The 21,153-nt window shown below is 46.5% G+C and overlaps 1 long non-coding RNA gene across 1 annotated transcript; it reads right to left on the reverse strand.

The window, feature by feature from the left end:
* Window positions 1-256: 256 nt before the first annotated feature.
* On the reverse strand, window positions 257-9,595 carry LOC104675131. The gene is made up of 2 exons (XR_749730.2): window positions 9,443-9,595; window positions 257-378 (listed from the first exon to the last, which is right to left on the reverse strand). It is a non-coding gene; the product is annotated as an uncharacterized LOC104675131 (long non-coding RNA).
* Between the last annotated feature and the right edge of the window lie 11,558 nt (window positions 9,596-21,153).

Here is a 21,153-nt window from a genome sequence, read left to right on the forward strand (position 1 = left end):
GACTTGCAGGTTTCTGGGAAGGGGAGAGGTTTGGGCTATGTGACCGTCTCTGGACTGGTGAGGGGTAAAGTACACATTCTTCTCTCAACCACATCCCCTCCTGAGAAGGCTACAGAGGAGAAAGTCAAGTCAGGAAGGAAGGAAGACAACGAGGTGGATATAAGCTGGCCTTCTCTTGCCACCCCACCCCAAGGTGGGTACCCCAGCACCTGTCTGTGCTGACGACGGAAGGACAACAGCAGCCACTCGCAGAGAATTCTAACTAAACACGAGTGTAATTTCCAGCACTCTCAGGGAATGCTATCCAAACATGAATATAATTTCCAGCACTGTCCCACGAGGCAGGCAGAGGCCATGAGCTTTCAGACGTGATGTTCCCTGTTGAAAAGCAGATTAAAAGGACATGAATTTTTACCTTTTTAAGTGACTTGCTTTCAGTCCCACAGTAAATCCCGGCTGTGTCCCGGTCTTGCATGTAGTGAGTGATCCATAAACACACACTGATTACACTGGATGTGGCCACAGTTGATCTCCCATGGCCAAGAGCACGCAGCCCCGTGGGGCTCACTCTTATCCTTTGAGAATGAGGGGTTATTTTCTCTGGGAAGACCGGCACTTCAATGGCAACCTCAGCAGGTCCTGTTGCAAGCAGAGGGAGCCCTCAACGGGGTGTCTTCTGGCCACCTGTTTCTTCTCCCTGCTCCTTCTCCTGTGCCCACCTTAGGGAGGGGTCAGAAGGGCAGCACCAGCCCCAAACCTGGAATGGGTGCAGCAATGAGGGACCCCAAACTTCTCACCCCCAGAATAGCTCTACAAGCTGGGATTTGAATTCCTGGCTCACAGCCCAAGGGCATTTCCACTGCTTGCCAGCTCAGGGCTGAGCACAGAGTCAGTGTTCATTCAACCTCGGTTTCCTCCCAGCCTCTTCTTCAAGTTCTGTCTTGCCTTGTAATGCTGAGAATCCACTGCCTTCGCGTCACTGTCTGAAATACGGGGGTGGAGATGAACACGAGCTTCTTTGTTTGTTTTGGTGGTTCTTGCCACCTCTGTAAGGAAATATTAATACTAGGTCTATAGTTTAAATCATCCTGTGTTGCTGAGTTAAAAAGACAGTGTGAATATTAAGTGTTACAGAAAAAGGAAGAAGCAGTTTTGGGCAGTCTCTTCCTGCATGTCATGGCTCAATGGAAACCACTTTTTGGCTTGTAAAGGCTGGTGATATGAAGATCTGGTGAGCTGGGGTACACATGGTTCAGCAGCCATTTGGCCCCAAAGTGTGTAGTGTTCAAGACAGACAATGTCACAGCTGAGTCCATTCAAGTTAGTTAATACTGCTTAGTCATCCTTAATCAAGCCTATTTGAAACACAACTCTGACCGGTCATTGCTCTCCCCAAACACTGTCAGTGCCCCCACCCGGCCCACCAACAGTTTGGTACACTTGCCTCAGATGGATATTGGCTTTTTTTTTTTTTTTTTGAGACAGAGTCTCGCTCCGCTGGAGTGCAGTGCAGTGGCGCTATCTCCACTCACTGCAACCTCTGCCTCCCGGGTTCAAGCGATTCTCCTGCCTCAGCCTCCCAAGTAGCTGGGACTACAGTAGGTGCCCACCACCACACCCAGCTAATTTTTGTATTTTTAGTAGAGACAGGGTTTCACCATATTAGACAGGCTGGTCTCAACTCCTGACCTTGTGATCTGCCCGCCTCAGCCTCCCAAAGTGCTGGGATTACAGGCGTGAGCCACCACGCCCAGCCTCCTCAGATGGATGCTCAACCTGGCCTTCCACCTGTGCCAGCAGACATGGCTCCCCTTCGCTACTCCCGCCCAGCCACCTCCCCTCGAAATCTTAACACACCTCAGGCTGTCTTGGTCCTCCCCACCCACAGTGGTTACGCCCCTATCCTTTGTGCACCTTTTTAGGGGCATTTTTAAAAACTCCCTCTACTCTCCCTAAGTAGCAGTCACGACTTACGCTATCTTACTTACCTTTGTTTTTATCACAGTTCCTATTCCCAATGCTTTGTATTTTCAAAGCCACACACACACAGTCATTGGAAGAACACTCAAGTAGGAATGAGAAAATCTGGGTTTCAGTCTTAACTCCTTCCAGTTTCTTTCATAATCTTTGTCATCTCAGTTTCCAGGTTTCTGGCTACTCACTTGAAAAAGGAGAGGTCTGAACTACTTTAAGGGTTTCTAAACCTAGCTGGGCATCAGCATTGCCTGGTTTACGTTTTTTTTCTTTGAGATGGAGTCTCATCCTGTTGCCCAGGCTGGAGTGCAGTGGCGTAATCTCGGCTCACTGCAACCTCCACCTCCGGGGTTCAAGCGATTCTCCTGCCTCAGCCTCCTAAGTAGCTGGGACTACAGGCGCCCGCCACCACACCTGGCTAATTTTTGTATTTTTAGTAGAGATGGGGTTTCACCATATTAGCCAGGCTGGTCTCAACTCCTGACCTTGTGATCCACTTGCTTTGGCCTCCCAAAGTGCTGGGATTATAGGCATGAGCCACCATGCCTGGCTGCCTGGTTTACTTTTTAAAAAAATATTCAGAATTTAGGGCTGCACTGTTAGAGATTCTGATTTAGTAGGTTGGGTTGGAGCTTGGGAATCTGCATTTTTTTTAAAATTTTTTCTTTTTTTTTCTTTTTTGAGACAGAGTCTCGCTCTGTCGCCCAGGCTAGAGTGCAGAGGCGCTGTCTCGGCTCACTGCAAGCTCCGCCTCCCGGGTTCACACCATTCTCCTGCCTCAGCCTCCCGAGTAGCTGGGACTACAGGCGCCCGCCACCACACCTGGCTAATTTTTGTATTTTTAGCAGAGACGGGGTTTCACTGTGTTAGCCAGGATGGTCTCAATCTCCTGACCTCGTGATCCGCCTGCCTCTCCCTGGTGATTCTAATGACCAGCCTAAAGGTAAACTTTTAGAGCAGTTGTTTTAAAAAGTGGATTCCTGGGCCCGAAGCCAGATCCACAAAACAGGAATTTCCAGAGGAGAGACTTGGTAACCTGCATAGTTAATAAGCACCCAGGTGACTTTCATTGCAAAGCTTGTCTGGGAAATGCAGACCTAGATCCCTGCTACACAAAGTTTTCCAAAGACTAGCAGTATTGTGTCATCTGGCAGCTTGTCAGAACTGCAGAGTCTCAGACCCCTTCCTAGGCCACTGGATCAGAATCTGCATTCTAACGAGATCCCTGGGTGACCCGCAGGCACAGCGGGGTTTGAGAAGCATGGCACAAAATCAGTGATTCTCAAATTTGAACATGCCTCGGAATACTCTGCAGGGCATGTTGGCTGAAACTCACCTCACCAGACCCCACCTTCCAGGTTCTGATTCTCAGGTCTGGAGTGGGGCTCAGGGTTTTACAGTTCTAGCAAGTTCCCCGATGATACCGATGCTGCTGGTCCAGGGACCACCCTTTGAGAACCAGACCCTGGAGGATTTCTCAAAACTCCATGTCCAAGAGTGAAATCTCTCCATTCTGTTTTTTTGTTTGTTTGTTTGTTTTCTCTTGCTAATCTATTCTGGCACTCAGGCACTCATAAAATCCTATTCGCCACCCCAGTGTCTAAGATTCTGGGAATTAACTAACAGTATCACCAAGTGCTAAGCTGTTGGCACAGACAGCACTTGTTATAAAAGTTTCCAGAAAGTCACAGTCTCGAGGCTGGGTGAAGACATCCACATGGAGAAGTCCTTTCCTCCTTCCTCTCCCTCGGATTGGATATGTGGTGGCCGGTGATGCTACTCCTGGGGCTGTCATGTCAAAAGTGGCCGGGAGGCCAGGCACGGTGGCTCACACCTGTAATCCCAGCACTTTGGGAGGACGAGGTGGGTGGATCACCTGAGGTCAGGAGTTCGAGACCAGCCTGGTGAAACCCCAACTCTACTAAAAATACAACAATCAGCTGGGCATGGTGGTGGATGCCTGTAATCCCAGCTACTCGGGAGGCTGAGGCAGGAGAATCACTTAAACCCTGAAGGCGAAGGTTGCAGTGAGCCAAGATCATGCCATTGCACTCCAGCCTGGATGACAGTGTGAGACTCTGTCTGAGAAAGGAAAGAAAGAAGAAAGAAAAGAAGGGAGGGAGGGAGGAAGAAAGGAAGAAAAGCAGGAGGGAGGGAGGGAAGGAAGGAGAGAGAAAGAGAGAGAGAATGAAAGAAGGAAAGTGAGCCACAACACCCTGCCATAGCTTTAAGACTTTAAAACCCAGTCTTGGCAGGGGTCGGTGGCTCATGCCTGTAATCCCAGCACTTTGGGAGGTCGAGGTGGGCGGGTCATGAGGTCAAGAGATTGGGACCATGTTGACCAACATGATGAAACCCCATCTCTACTAAAAATACAAAAATTAGCCGGGCGTGGTGGTACGAACCTGTAGTCCCAGCTACTCAGGAGGCTGAGGCAGGAGAACTTGAACCTGGGAGGCGGAGCTTGCAGTGAGCCGAAATCGCACCACTGGACTCCAGCCTGGCGACAGAGCAAGACTCCGCCTCAAAAAAAAAAAGAAAAAAAAAAAAACTTCTCCCCACCACTTACCATTTCCAAAAAAAAAAAGTGGCCTGGAGCTGCCAACAGGAGGCTGTTTTGTTGCTTTAAGCTGATTTCTCACACCCGTCCCTGGAACTGGAAACTTGGGCACAAGTTCTGAAGAGTATGCAAGCCACAGAGACAGACGGTCTGTGCTGACCCTCCCGTTTCATAGATGAGGACAAGGAGGGGCGACTGCTTCCAGGTCACCCCATCTGCCTGTGGCTGTGCTAAGACTGTGCATGGGAATTTCCTGCCTGCAGGAAAAATCAGTCTCAGCAACACTGACTCTCACTTTCCTGCTCCTGCCTCATCTGTTCATGCAGCTTCCCTGCTGCCCCACCTCAGCTGACACCCGTGCAGCTGCCCAAGCAGAGGCTCTCGTGCTCCAGTGCTCTGGAAACCCCTCCCTCCCAGACCACTCCTGGCCCTTTCTGTTGCTCTGTCTGGCATCACCCTTCATGCCTTGGCACAAGAGCCTGCCACTAGGTGGCACCGCTGCTCTGCCAGGCATCAGGGTCTCCAGCCTGGCCTCACCCTGAGTGCTCAAGTTCTTGTGGTGCCAAAGCTGACTGGTGGCTCCTGCAAGGTGTGGGTGAAAAACAGAAGACTCCCTTACAGAAGTCCAGAGCCGTGCTGTGCCACAGCAGAGTAAAGGCAAGAGAAGCCATTTAGGCTCATAAAGGCAAGAACACCCATCCCGTCTTCATTTAAAACTCTGTTCATCATGGGGTTTTTTTGCACTAACCTCAGTTTTAAAAAATATTGCAATACAATAGGATTAATTTTGATTACTGAGGGGTTTTTTGTTTGTTTGTTTGTGTTTGAGAGAGAGAGAGAGAGAGAGTCTCACTCTGTCACCCAGGCTGGAATGCAGTGGCGTGATCTTGGCTCACTGCAACTTCCACCTCCCAGGTTCAAGCAATTCTCCTACCTCGGCCTCCCTAGTAGCTGGGATTACAGGTGCACGGCACCACACCTGGCTAATTTTTGTATTTTTAGTAGAGACCAGGTTTCAGCATGTTGGCCAGGCTGGTCTTGAACTCCTGACCTCAGCTGATCCACCGACCTTGGCCTCGCAAAGTGCTGGGATTAAAGGCATGAGACACTGTGCCTGGCCTTGATTACTGAGGGTTTTTTGCAGTCCCCTTAGATTTGAGCCTGAAGAGGGTGCCTCACTTGCCTCCCTCTAGTCCTGGTGCAGGCCGCAGCAATGTGGTTTGTGGTCCAGCATCTTGAAGAGTTATGGCAATAGCTATTTTTTCTGTGAGATCCCAGTGCTGGGCTGGGGCAGATATGAGGGCAGCCACCATGCCTAGGGACAGAGGCGTTGGGCTGGCTCAGTTCAGTTCACTGTCGCTGGCTGGAGCCAATTCCCCGCAGGCCCCTTATTCTCCCTGTGAATCCCCTTTTGCCAGCCCATACCCTCAGGTCCCCAGAGAGTCCTGAATTCCAGAACTGCCCCTGCCTGGCCGCATGCTAAAGCCACTGCTATTGAAAGCGAGGTCTCCGGCCCCCAGCCAGCGTGTTGCCCTGCCTTCTGGACCACTCCCCTGCCCTCTGCGTGGCTGGAGTAAATTCACTTCCTGGGTGAGTTAAAGGCCTGTAACTCCTTCATGGGCACTGTTTAAGCTCCTGTTTCTTCTCTCTCTCTTGTTTGTAGAGGGGCCTATTTTATTTTATTTTATTTTCTCTATCTTAATGAGCTGGTATGTTTTGTAGCTTCTGGTGACACCTCTTTTAATGCTCCTACTTTCTCTCCGTGGGTTCAGTCTCCCCCTCCAGAGTACGGTGAAAAAAGATAAAGTGATACAATCTGCCCACCGAATCCACAGAAATGTCAGGGTCTAAGCACTCGGTCACTCCGAATCTTGGCTTACAGCCACCTGAGGAGCTTTCAAAAATCCCAAAGCCCAGGTCCCACCCAATACCAATTAAATCCGAATATCCGGAAGTGCAGCCCCAGGCCTCGGTAGATTGCAATACCCTAACTCTCCAGATGAAAACAATACCCTACCCAGTCAAGGGTGGGAACCAGGGCACCAAAAACAGGCCTGGGTTTTACAGAGCCAAGACTGTCACCTACAGGCAGGAGTGGGTACTGCAGCCCACTGGTAGGATCACCGACTGGGAGAGCCGAACATCAAAGGCTTTGCTGGAGGGTGGGGCGCAATCACGACCCGCAGCAGCTTCAACCTCCCAGGCTCAAGCGATCCTCCTGCCTCAGGCTCTGGGACTACAGGTGCACACCATCATGCTTTTTGTTTTGTTTGTTTTGTTTTGTTTTGTTTTGTTTGTTTGTTTTGTTTTGTTTTTGTTGTCGTTTGTTTGAGATGTAGTCTTACTCTGCCGCCCAGGCTGGAGTGCAGTGGCACAATCTTGGCTCACTGCGAGTTCCACCTCCCAGGTTCACGCCATTCTCCTGCCTCAGCCTCCCGGAGTAGCTGGGACTACAGGCGCCCGCCACCATGCCTGGCTAATTTTTTTTTTTTTTTTTTTTTTTTTTTTTTTAATTTTTAGTAGAGACAGGGTTTCACCGTGTTAGCCAGGATGGTCTCGATCTCCTGACCTCGTGATCTGCCCGCCTCGGCCTCCCAAAGTGCTGGGATTACAGGCGTGAGACACCCCGCCTGGCCACACACCACCATGCTTTAAAATTTTTTTTTTTGCCCAGGTCTTGAACTCCTGGGCCCAAATGATCCTCCAGCCTCAAACCTCTCAAAGTGATAGAATTACAGGCATGAGCCACAGCACCCTGCTGTAGCTTTAAGACTTTAAAGCCCAATCTTCTCCTCACCACTTAACTCTCCGGTATAAACATCCCAGTGACTTCCAACCCAAGCTCTTTCAAAGTTATCCCACTTTTTCCAGCAGAGGGCAGCCCCTCCTGGTTAGCAATATGCTTTGTTACACAGCTGAACTCCCTTTTGAGAACTCCATCTCCTAGCCCTGAGTCTGGGCGCTGGAGATACACAGGGAATAAACCTGTTCTCTTGGATCTTCCAGGGTCGTTAGACAGCCACCATACTCCTATGAACCCCCGTTCTCTCAAGGTGAAGGAGCTCCAGTTCCTATATCCTGCCCCCCTCCTTCCTAGACTGGCAAGATCCCTTCATCAGGGATGACACCCAGAATTTAGTCTACAATCTAAAAAAGAATTATAGAGATAATATATGCTCATAATAAAAATATATTTGTAAAACATAAAATAGAAAGTGCCCCTCCCTGTCCATTCTCCTCAATCCCACTATCTGAGGGATGGGGTGGGGTAAGGTGGGGAGGCCCCATCGTTAACAGATTGGTGGCACTCAGAACTGAATGTCATCTTCTATCTATCTATCTATCTATCTATCTATCTATCTATCTATCTATCATCATCTATTTTTTGAGACAGGGTCTTATTCTCTCACCCAGGCTGGAGTGCAGTGGTGCCATCTTGGCTCACTGCAGCCTGGACCTCCCTGGCTCAGGCGTTCCTCCTGCTTCAGCCTCCCCAGTAGCTGGGACCACAAGCACAAGCCACTACATCTGGGTAATTTTTAAAAATTTTTTCTACAGACAGGGTCTCACTATGCTGCCCAGGCTGGTCTCAAACTCCTGAGCTCAAGAAATCCTGCCCTGTCAGCTTCCCAAAGTGCTGGAATTACAGGTGTGAGCCATCACACCCAGCTGAATGTCATATTCTTGCAGCAACAGTGAGTTCCTCTCTGAGCCTCAGTTTCCTCCTCTGTAACATGTGAATAATTATAGTACCTGCCCTAAAGGATTTCTGCTACGAAGCAAATACAAGACCCTGCATGATGCCTATCACGTTAGAACCATAACTGAATTGTCTCAGACAATGGGTGGAACCAGATGGAGTCTTGAAGTACATTGACTTTTCCTGCTTATTACACTCACATCACAGCAGAACTGGGTTCATGTGGGTTAGTAAAATTAGTCCTAAAGCCCCAATGCTGAGGACATCCACTAAGTGGTGAGGAAAAGGAGCTCCCACACCAATCCTTTTAAACCAGGGTGCAGTTGATGGAAATGACCACCAGAGGGCAGGGCTGGGTCACTTTTGAGGGGAATCACTTCACGGTCCGTCAAATGCAGGCCCACCAGGGTAGCTGTCCTGGAGGCTGCCTCAATTCTAACCGCCTTGTGTTGAGTCTGGGGGTGTCCCGTCTGCTAATCTGCCCAGGTCTGAGCTCAGCAGAGTCCCCTGGTGTCAGGTTATCCAAAAGTGGATGTGCCCAGACTCTTCTCTGGTTCCTATCTGCAATGGAGGGTCACTGCAACCTCTTCAGACTCCAGTTCTGACGTCCCACCACAGGTCCTGCACCTGCATCGCGCCCCTTCCACTCACTCACCTGCACCTGTGGCAGAGCAATCGTAAATGACAGTATTTCCCGCCAAGCCTGGCCTGAGAATCTTTCTCGGCGTCTCACGCCAGACCGTGGCTACCGATGGCTCAGTGACATCAGCGGCACCGTCATTCAGCAGATATTTCTGGTACCTCTATGTGCCAAGCACTGTTCTACTTGACATCCTTTCCCTGGCCCAAGTCAGGCCCAAACCAAGGGTCAGTTTCTCTGACACAGAGTGAAATTTCTTGGTCTCTCCAAATTCAGAGTGAACCTGGGCTGCTCTCTACAAGGGTGTCCCCCGCACTTACGGGCTTATCCTGACAACAGGCATAAGATGAGAAACCCCCAAACCTGAAATTCCCATACTATACTCGTAGTTGGACCCTGCCATGCTCCCTTAGCCAAATTCAGAACAGTAACCACTCTCTCCCTGCCAAGTTGACTCATCTAACCTCAAATAACCCTCATAAGAGTCTGACCCAGAGCTGAGACAATGCCCTAAATCAGACTTTTCTTCCTTCACTCTATTCCTACCAAGAAGTGAAGAAATACTCACAAAGACTGTACTTCCCACGACGGGTTAGATGTCAAACATCCTCTCCCTTCGAATATCCAAATGCTGTTGGAGTTGGCAGACACGTGCTGTGACTGTGGGTTTGCATTTAAGAATGTTTTGAGAATGTTTGCTCCTCAAGGAAAAGAAGGGAAAATGTTCTTGTAGGATTATGCAATTTTAGAGAAAGGGAAGCTGAGCAGGTCCTTGATATGAGCACTGCAGACTATTTTAAGAAAGGGGAGAGGAAGAATACAAGGACTCAAAGGGTTTAACGCTGCTTAGATCAGACAGATCACAAAATATTTGTGGGGGATTTATCACTAAGATGGAATTTAGCTGACTGCACGGTATAAGATGCTGAAGATAGCAATGCAAGAAGAAAAGATTTCAGCCTGTTTAATCACTCCAGGAGAAAGGCAGAAACACACCAGAGAGGCTCGTAGTGGAGTGACCTTATGAGGCTGAGTCAAGCGAAGGCGTGAGGGCTGAGGCCTGATCTCATTTATGTACCTATGAGCCAACTTTGCAGAAATGGGGGGACCAGAAAGGAAATGATGGTTAACATGAGAGTTCAGGGATCAGAAGATAAAGTGTTCAGCAGTCACCTGGTGGCCCAGCCACAGAGCCCAGAGGGAGCTACGCGCACATTAATGGGCCATGGAATCTATAAGAGGCAAACAGGGGCCCTATCTAAATATTTCTTGAGGTTGCCATGAGCTTGGCACAATGCCAATCATAATAATCCTAAATCGTGAAGAAAATAACATGCTACTAACTGCACTCTGTTTAAGACGATAGGAAACACAAAAGACCACGCATTGTATGAATCTGTTTGTGAAATGCTCAGAATAGGCAAATCCACAGAGAAAGAAATAGATGACTCGTTTCCAGAAGGTGAGAGAAGGGAAGAATGGAGAGTGAGTGCTTAATGAGTATGGAGTTTCTTTTGGGGGTGTTAAAATGCCTTAAAATTAGCTTGTGGTGATGGCTGCACATCTCAGAGAATATACCATACTAAAAACCACTGAACTTTTAATAAGTGAGTGTTATGGCATGTGAATGTGTCTCCTCAAGCTGTAAAATGAAGAAGAGAGGGAGGTATGTAATACATCTTCTAAATATCCCATTGGAAATTACTTCAAACCTCAACAACATAAAGGGATTAGATTCATTTATCTGGAGAATTCAGCGTGGGAAATTTCATTCTCAGGTAATGCTAGGAAAATGAGGTGTTTCTGTATAATCGCCAGAGTTGAATTCAGTAAAGTAGAAAGATTAGAGAAAGAAAATGTAAAATGTACCCCCAATTCCGTGGAAATGCAGATTTTTACAGATGGGACTCGGAAGATCACATGGCCATTCAGATCTAATCTCTTCTTTAATGGAAGAAAAAGCAGTCTAAAACAGCACAAAAGATCTGAAAATAAAAATAGTCTCTTTTGTATCCCAGTTCATCCATGCCTCTCCCTAAAGTAAGCACTGTTTGCAATTTCTTGTATGTCCTTCCATGAATGTTCTATTCACATACAGGTACCTACACACACACACACACACACACACACACACACACACACACACTTCCCCTACAGTCCAGTCAGACTGAAGGTGTAGGAGAAAAAATATATAAATTAATTTCAAAGAAGAGCTTCCTGAATACATGAGCAAGTCCTCAGAGTTACTCTTTTTTTTTTTTTTTTTTTTTGAGACGGAGTCTCACTCTGTTGCCCAGGCTAGAGTGCAGTGGCGCGATCTCGGCTCACTGCCAGCTCCACCTCCTGGGTTCACGCCATTCTCCTGCCTCAGCCTCCTGAGTAGCTGGGACTACAGGTGCCCACCACCATGCCCGGCTAATGGTTTGTATTTTTTGTAGAGATGGGGTTTCACTGTGTTAGCCAGGATGGTCTCGATCTCTTGACCTTGTGATCTGCCCACCTCGGCCTCCCAATACTCTAACCTGTTTACATGGTAGAAGCACTTCCTTTTATTTAAACACACTCAGAAATGAGCAGGGAGTGGCAGAGCCTCACACATTTATGCCTGCAATCAGAGGTTGGCAACCTATTCGCACGTGAGTGACCCTGAGTGACACATCACTGCTCAAGTCAGTGACCTAAAAAGATGTGCGATGCGCACAGCTCCTTTTGGACCTGCAGCGGCACCTTCCACACTTTTCTCCAGACAAACACGGGCTCCTAGGCCACAAAATACATCTCTATTTCTCCTATCCTAGGTTTATGTGGAAGCCCTCAAGTTATACTATGAGGGGGTGGAAGACAGAGATGGTATGTGGAGGATTATGGCTGACGTGCACGGATGGAGGCTTCCATTTCCACGGGGGAGAATGCAGCCCTGGCAAGATGCACAGGGAAGGTGGTTGAATCTGTGCACGGTGGTTAAGCAGTCAAGGCGCTGTCAAGAAAATCACTGTTGGGTACATTCGAGGGGGCAAGAGTGACATAATCACAAGGTTCCGCTTCAAGATTGGCTTCCGATCAACTACAAAGTGAAATATTTGTCTGGCAGGTAATGTGTAGTTCAACACAAGAACAAGGCTATTGCCTTGAAATATGGTACTGAAATAGAAGGAATACGGTCTCCAGCTTGCAAAGTCCCCTTGAAGATTCTTCACCCTCCGAAGTATTTTTAGTCATGGTAATTGTAGATGGTGGGCAAAGTGCTACAGCCCTCAAAATAAGATGGCTCTTGAAAATGTAAGGTCAGCAAATGCCATCTCCGTAAGTCAAGCCTGCAAGAAGGATGGGATTAGCTGTCTACAGGGCAGCTTTCCAGAAGTAACCCGTCTTGCAGAGTGATTTGGAGTGACCTTGCAGAGGGGATTAAAGTGTTTCTCTTGAGTATGTCATTAGCAAGCGGCAAAACAATCCAACACTTAGTAAACTGTGTGTTGGGGTAACAAGAGTGCAAAGGCAAGGTGGTGGTCGTATGAGTATTTGCAAAGGGGAAGTTGGAAAATGAAAATCTATCAGTGTGTCACCAGGAGGTTCAACACCCACTTGGATTCTGGATGACTGATCCTGACACTTTACATAAGAACAGGTTTACGGAAAAGGAGGTCCAGCCATCAGACCTTCAGAGTTTGATGGAAATTGCACATAAGGAGCTTCAACTTTTGGCCAGGTGCAGTGGTTCATGACTGTAATCTCAGCACTTTGGGAGGCTGAGGTGGGAGGATTACCTGAGATCAGGAGTTCGAGACCAGCCTAGCCAACATGGTGAAACCCCATCTGTACAAAAATACAAAAATTAGCTGGGTGTGATGGTGGGTGCCTGTAATACCAGCTACTAGGGTGGCTGAGGCGGGAGAATTGCTTCAACCCAGGAGGCAGAGGTTGCAGTGAGCCAAGATCTCGCCATTGCACTCCAACCTGGGTGACAGAGTGAGACTCCGGTCTCCAAAAAACAAAAGATCCAACTTTTATTCTGTGCTCACCAAGTGACCTTCTGACATTGTTTACCACAAAGAGAATGTTCTGGAACAGAGTTTGGTTTCACTTCCTAGACCCAGAAGAGTTCCCTTAATAAGCTAATCATCAACTGGAATTCTGGTAGAACACTCAGTGCCTTGTGAGTTTAGTTAGTATGAACCAATTTCTGACCACTGGATTAATTCTAGATGCCCTAATAAATCACATTCCTGAACTCCAACCTATCATTCTCTCATCTAACATTTATTGAGCAGCTACTGTCTACCAAGCTCTATGGTAGGGACTGGTAAAACCCAGATAAAGGACACAGCCGCTGCCCTCAGGGAGCTTCCAGACCACTGTTGACCCAGTCCTGGAGTGTGAGTAAACATCACGCTTGCTAGGGCTGAGCCTGAAAGGGATAATGAGCCTCCTCCACTGTTACGGAATCAGAACTTCCTTTGCATTTACAGTCTACCCATGGGATCAGAAAATCAGTCAACCTTAGATCTGAAAGGAACCTCAGGCATCACCTTATTTAGTGACTCTCAATGCTAGCTACACATGACAATCACTGGAGGAGCTTTTAAAAAATACTGATGCTGGCCGGGCGCGGTGGCTCACACCTGTAATCCCAGCACTTTGGGAGGCAGAGGAGGGTGAATCACCTGAGGTTGGGAGTTCGAGACCAGCCTGACTAACATGGTGAAACCCTGTCTCTACTAAAAATGCAAAATTAGCCGGGCGTGGTGGCGCATGCCTGTAATCCCAGCTACTCGAGAGGCTGAGGCAGGAGAATTGCTTGAACCCGGGAGGTGGAGGTTGCAGTGAGCCGAGACCACACCATTGCACTTCAGCCTGGGCAACATGAGCGAAATTCCTTCTCAAAAAAAAAAAAAAAATACTGATGCCTGGTCTAACCCTGTCCCTACCCCAGGTTGTTAATGAAATTGATTTGAAGAGGGCCCCAGATGCCAGCATTTTTCATATTTGTCCAGGTGACTCAAAGGTGAAGGCAGGGCTGAGAATCCCTGATCTAGTCCAACGCCTGGATTTTCCAGGGGCTAAACTGAGACCCAAGGAACTGAAAGAATGTGCCCAAAGTTCACTCACATAAATTCAGGGACTTATCTGGGACCCTAAGTCAGAGTGTGCTTTGCTCCAGTCAATGTCTCCGAGATCTAGTCATTTGAATACAATCCTCACAACACGGTCACAGACACATGCATCTCTATGTACTTTTTAATTAATTTATTTATTTACTTATTTTGAGACAGAGTCTCACTCTGTCACCTAGGCTAGAGTGCAGTGGCGTGATCTCGGCTCCCTGCAACCTCTGCCTGTGGGGTTCAAGTGATTCTCCTGCCTCAGCCTCCTGAGTAGCTGGGAATACAGGCATGCGCCACCACGCCGGGCCGCCCGGCTAATTTTTGTATTTTTAGTGGAGATGGGGTTTCACCATGTTGGCCAGGCTGTTCTTGAACTCCTGACCTCAAGTGATCTACCCACCTCGGCCTCCCAAAGTGCTGGGATTACAAGTGTGAGCCACTGCGCCCGGCCTCTATGTACTTTTTTTAAAAAAATGATTTTTAAAACATAATGCTGTTTAGCCTTGTCTTCAGCAATAAAATCAGTAAAATACACCTTAAAATTAAGAACAATTAAGATGCGATGGACTTCGCAGTCGACCACCTTAGCTCCTGCTGTACATCACGCCTTGTGCATGTATCACACTTCGAAACACAGAAGACTGAGGTACTGGGAGTACTGGGAAGACTTGGGAAGGTCTAAGGCAGGTGTTGTAGACCTTTGTCCTGAGTCACTCACATGTGAGGCTGAAGAAGCTGCAGGTGACCACAGGTACGAGGGAGCAGCTGACCCTCATGGAGTCTGTCAGTCCTTGGCAGCACTCAAATCCTCACACAGGGGTTAATGATGGGATTGGAGCGAGGAAGGAGGGGGTGACAACCGGAGGATTCATTTTACCTCTCCTGGAAAGGCTACAGGTCACCCTGTACCAACAGACTATTAAAATGAAGCTGCCTATCCATCACCTGGAATCTGCTGATACAAACACGCTGAAATTGATCTAGCAGGAGGGGAAAATACCATTACAGAAGGCTCATAAAGTCACAGCGCAGGGATGCAGCTTACACTGGAGGCCATCTTTCAGCCTGGGTTTAAAGATTCAGAATTTTAAATTTATTATTCTACTTATCAGGACTTACTTTCTTTTTTGAATAAGCTCATTAATCTTGATAGGTTGTTTAATATATTCTAAAGCGATATGCAATATTCTGAGAGAAAGGAGAGAAAAAAACAACATATTCATCCATCTCCCTCTCAGTTCAGCTTCAAGATAAGTTAGTTCTCTGAGTTTGAACAAATTCTCCATTGTCAGGGCTTTAATTAAGAAGTTTCCCAGTTTTTAAATTTGGGAGAAAAGTGATGAAAGGAATTGGAAAATTTATACTCAGGTAAAATGAGACGACCTGGAATCCTTATCTAAACCAACCAATCTAAAGAAAACCTAAGACTTTGTTCATGTCTCTTTTTCTCTCTCACTTTTATGTTTAAAAAGACTGTTCAACCAACCAATTTCCTAGTAATTCCACTCCTGGGAAAGTCCCTTGGATGGATTCTGATTCAAGTGCACAAGAAGACATAAAGAAAGATGTTCAATGCTTAATTTTTTATAATAGAGAAAAGTTAGAAGTATGTTGAATGTTCATCAACTGGAAACAGGATAAACTGTGGTAGAATCATATGAAATGCTACACAGCCATGAAAATGAGTGAATAAGAGTTACATATGTCTCAAAAATTGATGGAAAACAGCATATATATATATATATATGCAGTGCCATACTATTTTGGTGTAGTTTTAAAATATAATACAATAGTGCATAGTGCTTATGGATATAAACACATATCATAAAAGCGTAAAGCATTGGACAGGAAGATACACACCAACTTTAGGGAAACAGTTGCCCCTGGGATGAAGGCAGGAGATAAGTACAGTATTTTACTATTGCAATTATTTTAAAGATCTGAAGCAAATATGAAAAATGACATTTGTTAAATCTAGATGGTAGGTCATGGAGACGTGTTAATTTATGTTTTCAAACTTTTCTGTCAGTTTCAAACTTTATAGTTGAAAAATAAAGTTATTTAAGCCATTGAAGCCTCTGAGTCAAAAATATATACATGAATTCCTTGGGTAGAAATATCTGATCATGACAGAAAAGCCTGCCTTGTCCTATTGAGAGACAAATGCAAAACTCAATGTTTCTTAGGGATGCAGACACAAAGAAAATTGGCAGAAGGAATTTGCTAAGGGGTTAATAAAATAAAGCCCAAGAGCCAAACACGATGGCTCATGCCTGTAATCCCAGCACTTTGGGATGCCAAGCGGGGAGGACCGCTTGAGCCCAGGAGTTCGAGGCTGCAGTGAGCTATGATCGCACCACTGTACTCCAACCTGGGTGACAGAATGAGACCTTGTCTTTTTTTTTTTTTTTTTAAGTTAAACCAAAAATTCTATATAATTTAAAAAATAGTGAGATAAAAGTATTTCACTTAATTAAAAAGCCTTGCTTTTTAAAAACACATGGCAAAATAATTCTTTTAACTTTCTTTCTTTCTTGAATTTGCTTAAAAAGTTAAAAAAGTAATAGGTATTCATTTCACAAGTCAAGCAGTACAGAGACAGTTAAAGAAGACTATATCTCATCTCTCATTTCAATTCCAACCCCACACCACAAGTTAACCTAGGTTAACAATTGGATACGTATCCTTTCGTCCCTTTCTCTATAAAAATGTTTAAAATAGTTTTGCAAAATTTTTCAAACCGATGTTGTTGTTATTATTATTATTATTATTATTTTTTAGACAGAGACTCTCTCACCCAGGCTGGAGTGCAATGGTGCATTCAGGATTCACTGTGGTCTCAATCTCCTGGGAAAACGTGATCCTCCTGCCTCGGCCTCCTGAGTAGTTGGGATTAAAGGCACGAGGCACCATGCCTGGCTAATTTTTTTCCTGCTTTTTATAGAGATAGAGTCTTGCTATGTTGCCCAGGCTGGCCTCCAACTCCTGTCCTCAAGCGATCTTCCCATCTTGACCTCCCAAAGTGCTGAGATTTACAGGCGTGAGCCATCACACCTGGCCAATTCAGTTTTTATAATTAAAAATCGTTATTTTTTTCATGACCAAAGCAATCCATAGTTGTTATAGAAATATACGGAAAATCCAAGTGAGTAAAACCAAGGTAAAATAAAAATATGCAAATGGGCATGCATTTTAATTCATGGCTTGGGTAAAATACATATTTAAATCCTGAATCAAAGACTTAGGACAAATGCCACTTGCTAGCACACAGGTGGCTAGCTTCACTTACAGCAGTCGCTTAATGATACCCAGGGGAGTCAGGCAGAATGGCGCCACTTTAGAGGGGGTGTAATTTGTGTTGGTAAATCACTACTCATACCCTGAGGTTTAAAGTAGGGTGCCACCCTGGTGCCCTAGAGTACAGCAGAGGGTGCAGGCCGAGAAAGGATTTTCCACTCCCTTCTGCCAGTCTGTGGGACAGCCGTGGCTCTTCATGTTCCCCTTTGGTTTTCCTTACTCCCCCACCCTCCTGTCACTGTCCTCCTGTTCTTCTCTTCACCACCTCCCTCCCCCTCCTCCTTCTCTTTCTCCAGCTGGCAAAGGAAGTGTCCGTGTCACTCCCCTCTAGGGTAACTGGAGCCCTTCAGCTGTTTGGGTCCCTGTTTGGAAGGACATCTCAGCATCACCCAGGGCTCCCAGGACAGCAAACCTCCCAGAAGGCTTCATCTGTCAGAGCAGGAGCTTACTTAGAATTCCTTACAAGAACACTGCAAGAGCAATTAAAATAAGTTATCTTAGGTGATGAAAAAAAAATTTCTCCAGAGGAGCCTCAGTCCCTTCCTGAGACTTCCATCTCAAAATAAAACCGTGCCCTATACCAGTTTGGGGGTGGGGATGGGCACTCACCATGCAGCCCTGGAGGGTGTGCAGGGAGAAAGCTGCAAGGAAAAGATGAAAAGGCAGCACTATTACCCCAGAAAGAGGGTGGTAAAAGAGATGTAGGGAACAGGAGAAGAGTGTGGACATCTTAGGCAAGAACGGCGTTAGCCTTCACCTGCCAAGAGCTTCAGAGACTGGGGGTGGGACTGGCCTGGGGTGAGTGGATGCTCTTCTCTCTTCTCTCTCTTCCCTTCTTTCCTCCATGCCTTTCTTTCTTTCTTTTGCACTTCTACTCAATCTTAAACCCCTTTTCCAAAACAGGTTATTTGGAAATAAATTAGCATCACCAGCCTAGCCCCGAGCTCTTTGGAGAGGCTTCCCCAGAACAACTACTGGTGTAAAACATCAACTCCCATAGAAAGTGCAACACTAAGATGAACCCTAGTGTACACTGTGGATGAAGCGCAATAATGATGCCTCAGTGGACTGTAACAAATGTACCACGTGGTGTGGGATATTGACAATCGGGGAGGCTATGCTGTGTATGAAGGCAGGGAGTATCTGGGAAATCTCTGTACTTTCCACTAAGTTTTGCTATAAACCTAAAATTGCTCTAAAAATTAAAGTGCATTAAAATATTTTTAAATTTCAAAAAAAAATTTCTGTAGAGATAGGATCTCACCATGTTGCCTAGGTTGCTCTCGGACTCCTGGCCTCAAGCAATCCTCCCACCTTGGCCTCCAGCAATCCTCCCACCTTGGCCTCCCAAAGCGCTGGGATTAAAACATTTTTTAAAAGTCAACAACCACTGCCAGGAGACACAAATACACACCATACCCAGTTGTACAATGCAGTTATTAAATAAACAAATACATTAAGGGGAAAGAAACAAGGACTTTCAAGACAGTCTCCAGGGTCTAATATCAGTAGGCACCTAGTAATCGATGTGGGGACAAGGAGCCTTGGCTGGGGGCCACATGCCCTTGCCTGGTGCCAGGATCCTTTGGCATTATCATTTTACACAGGGAGATGCAAGAATGTCTTTATAATCCAAGGCTTGGGCTCCCCCTCCTTGATCCCCATGGGGTAAGAAATCTGAGGACAGAATGAGCCTGCCAGTCATGTCCTCCTGACATTGCCGATCTGGCCGAGGGATGGGACTGAACTTGCAAATCCCTCCGGGGCTATTCTCAGAAACCAAGTGATGAGGAAACCTGACCTCAGCTGAACTACCTGACAGGCTGGGTTTCTCTACTGACCCTGACCAAGGTAATGTTATCATCAATCGCACGTTGTTCATCAGATATTACCAATCACACGTTATTAAAAACTCAGCATCTGTTGATTACTTACCGTGGGCCAGTCATAACACTGAGTCCTTCACATACATTCTTTTACTTGCTCCTTTTGTTCCTACTTAAGAAATAGGTGCCATGCTTATCCCTATTTAACAGATAATGAGCCTGAGTGAGGACTGAGGTTTGGAGAGAGTAAATAATTTGCTAAAACCACACATACTAAGGTTCAGAGCTCAGAAAGCCACTCAAGTCTTCCATGCACCAAGGTCCACACTCTTCCTTCCTACATCCCACTCTCAGGGTTTTACTGGTATTATAGCCATAACAATGTGTGGGAGAGAGAGCCCTTTGGGTTTTACTAGTCAGTTGCATCTGTTTCATAGTATCCACAATTGGATTAGCTGAAGACCCTTTGACTCCCACCTCTACCTATCTTTCCAGATGCTTCTGGGCTCACTCTCCCTGCCATACCTTATACAGCAGCCACCCTGGACCATTGACTTGTCTCCAGACTTATCAGGCTTTCCTACCACTCCACATGGAATCTGTGCTCGTGTGGTGCTGCCTTCTGTGGATGCTCTTCCTCCATTCCCTGTCCACCAATCCCTCTTTCGAGAATAAATTGCAATGTTGTCTCCTCTTCAGGGAAGCCTTTCCTACCCTTGCAAGAATTACTTTTCGTGTCCCCACTGTGTTCCTGCCACACTGTGAGAAGACACTCTCAAATCTAGCTCCTAACATATTGCTGTTTGCTATTTTTTTTTTTTTTTTTTAATTCATGAGTCCTTCCCACTAGACTCTGTGGAGGCAACAGTTGTCTACTTTATCTTACTCACTCTCTTTTTTTTTTTTTTTTTGAGACGGAGTCTTGCTCTGTCGCCCGGGCTGGAGTGCAGTGGCCGGATCTCAGCTCACTGCAAGCTCCGCCTCCCGGGTTTACGCCATTCTCCTGCCTCAGCCTCCGGAGTAGCTGGGACTACAGGCGCCCGCCACCTCGCCCGGCTAGATTTTTGTATTTTTTCGTAGAGACGGGGTTTCACCGTGTTAGCCTGGATGGTCTCGATCTCCTGACCTCGTGATCCGCCCGCCTCAGCCTCCCAAAGTGCTGGGATTACAGGCTTGAGCCACCGCGCCCGGCTATCTTACTCACTCTCATAGTGACTAAGTACCAGTCCCATCATACTAAATGCATCTTGGAGGCTGAAAATATCTATTGTCCTATCTATTGTATGAGCGAATGTGTAAAATGAGCTTTAATTAGGAAATATAATTAGGACGTTGGAGATGAATGGTAGCATAGGATTTAGTTTGCATTTGCAGACTCCATGGCTCACAGCAATTGACTCAGAGTCACACTACCCAAAGCATGAAAGAATAAAGGGGGAAAGCTAAATTAAAACCGGTGTCAGTCCGTTGAGCAAACCTTTAGCCTTAGGTTGGAACCTCCTAATTGTGAATTTTTATGTGGTCCAAGATGGAAGGTTTGTCGTCAAAACTGGCTGTGATGACACATAGGATTTAATAGGAAGATTTTTATTCAGAAGGATTTAAGGAGACTTTCCCCATCTATTGACTTCCAATAGTCAAATATTTCTTTTTGGGAACCACATGAAAAAGACAGGATATTGCTTATACTGGAAATTAGTAGAAACCAAATAGCAATGAGTTCTATTTTAACTGCTTGGCAAATAATACTCCTCCCTAAAATGCCTCCATGTGGCTATGAGAGACTTCCTAGTTCATTCCAGACTGGGTTCTACACCAGCCAGAGAAACCACAGACTGTGTTTGCATGACTGTGGTTGCCTGGCCTAGGAGCCATCTGGACCATGGGTCCTGGGATGTAGGAGACCCTCTGATGTTACTGTCTGGCCAGTGCTTTGGGGGTGTAACTTGTGAAGCAGGAGATATTTGGGGAATTTAGTCACCAAACTGGACTCCAATTCAATTGGCAAACAGGTGTGTCAAATGATTAGGTTCATCACTAACGTGTCTGTCTAA

Source organism: Rhinopithecus roxellana, chromosome 19 (assembly GCF_007565055.1).
Source record: "Rhinopithecus roxellana isolate Shanxi Qingling chromosome 19, ASM756505v1, whole genome shotgun sequence".
NCBI classification, from domain to species: Eukaryota; Metazoa; Chordata; class Mammalia; order Primates; family Cercopithecidae; genus Rhinopithecus; species Rhinopithecus roxellana.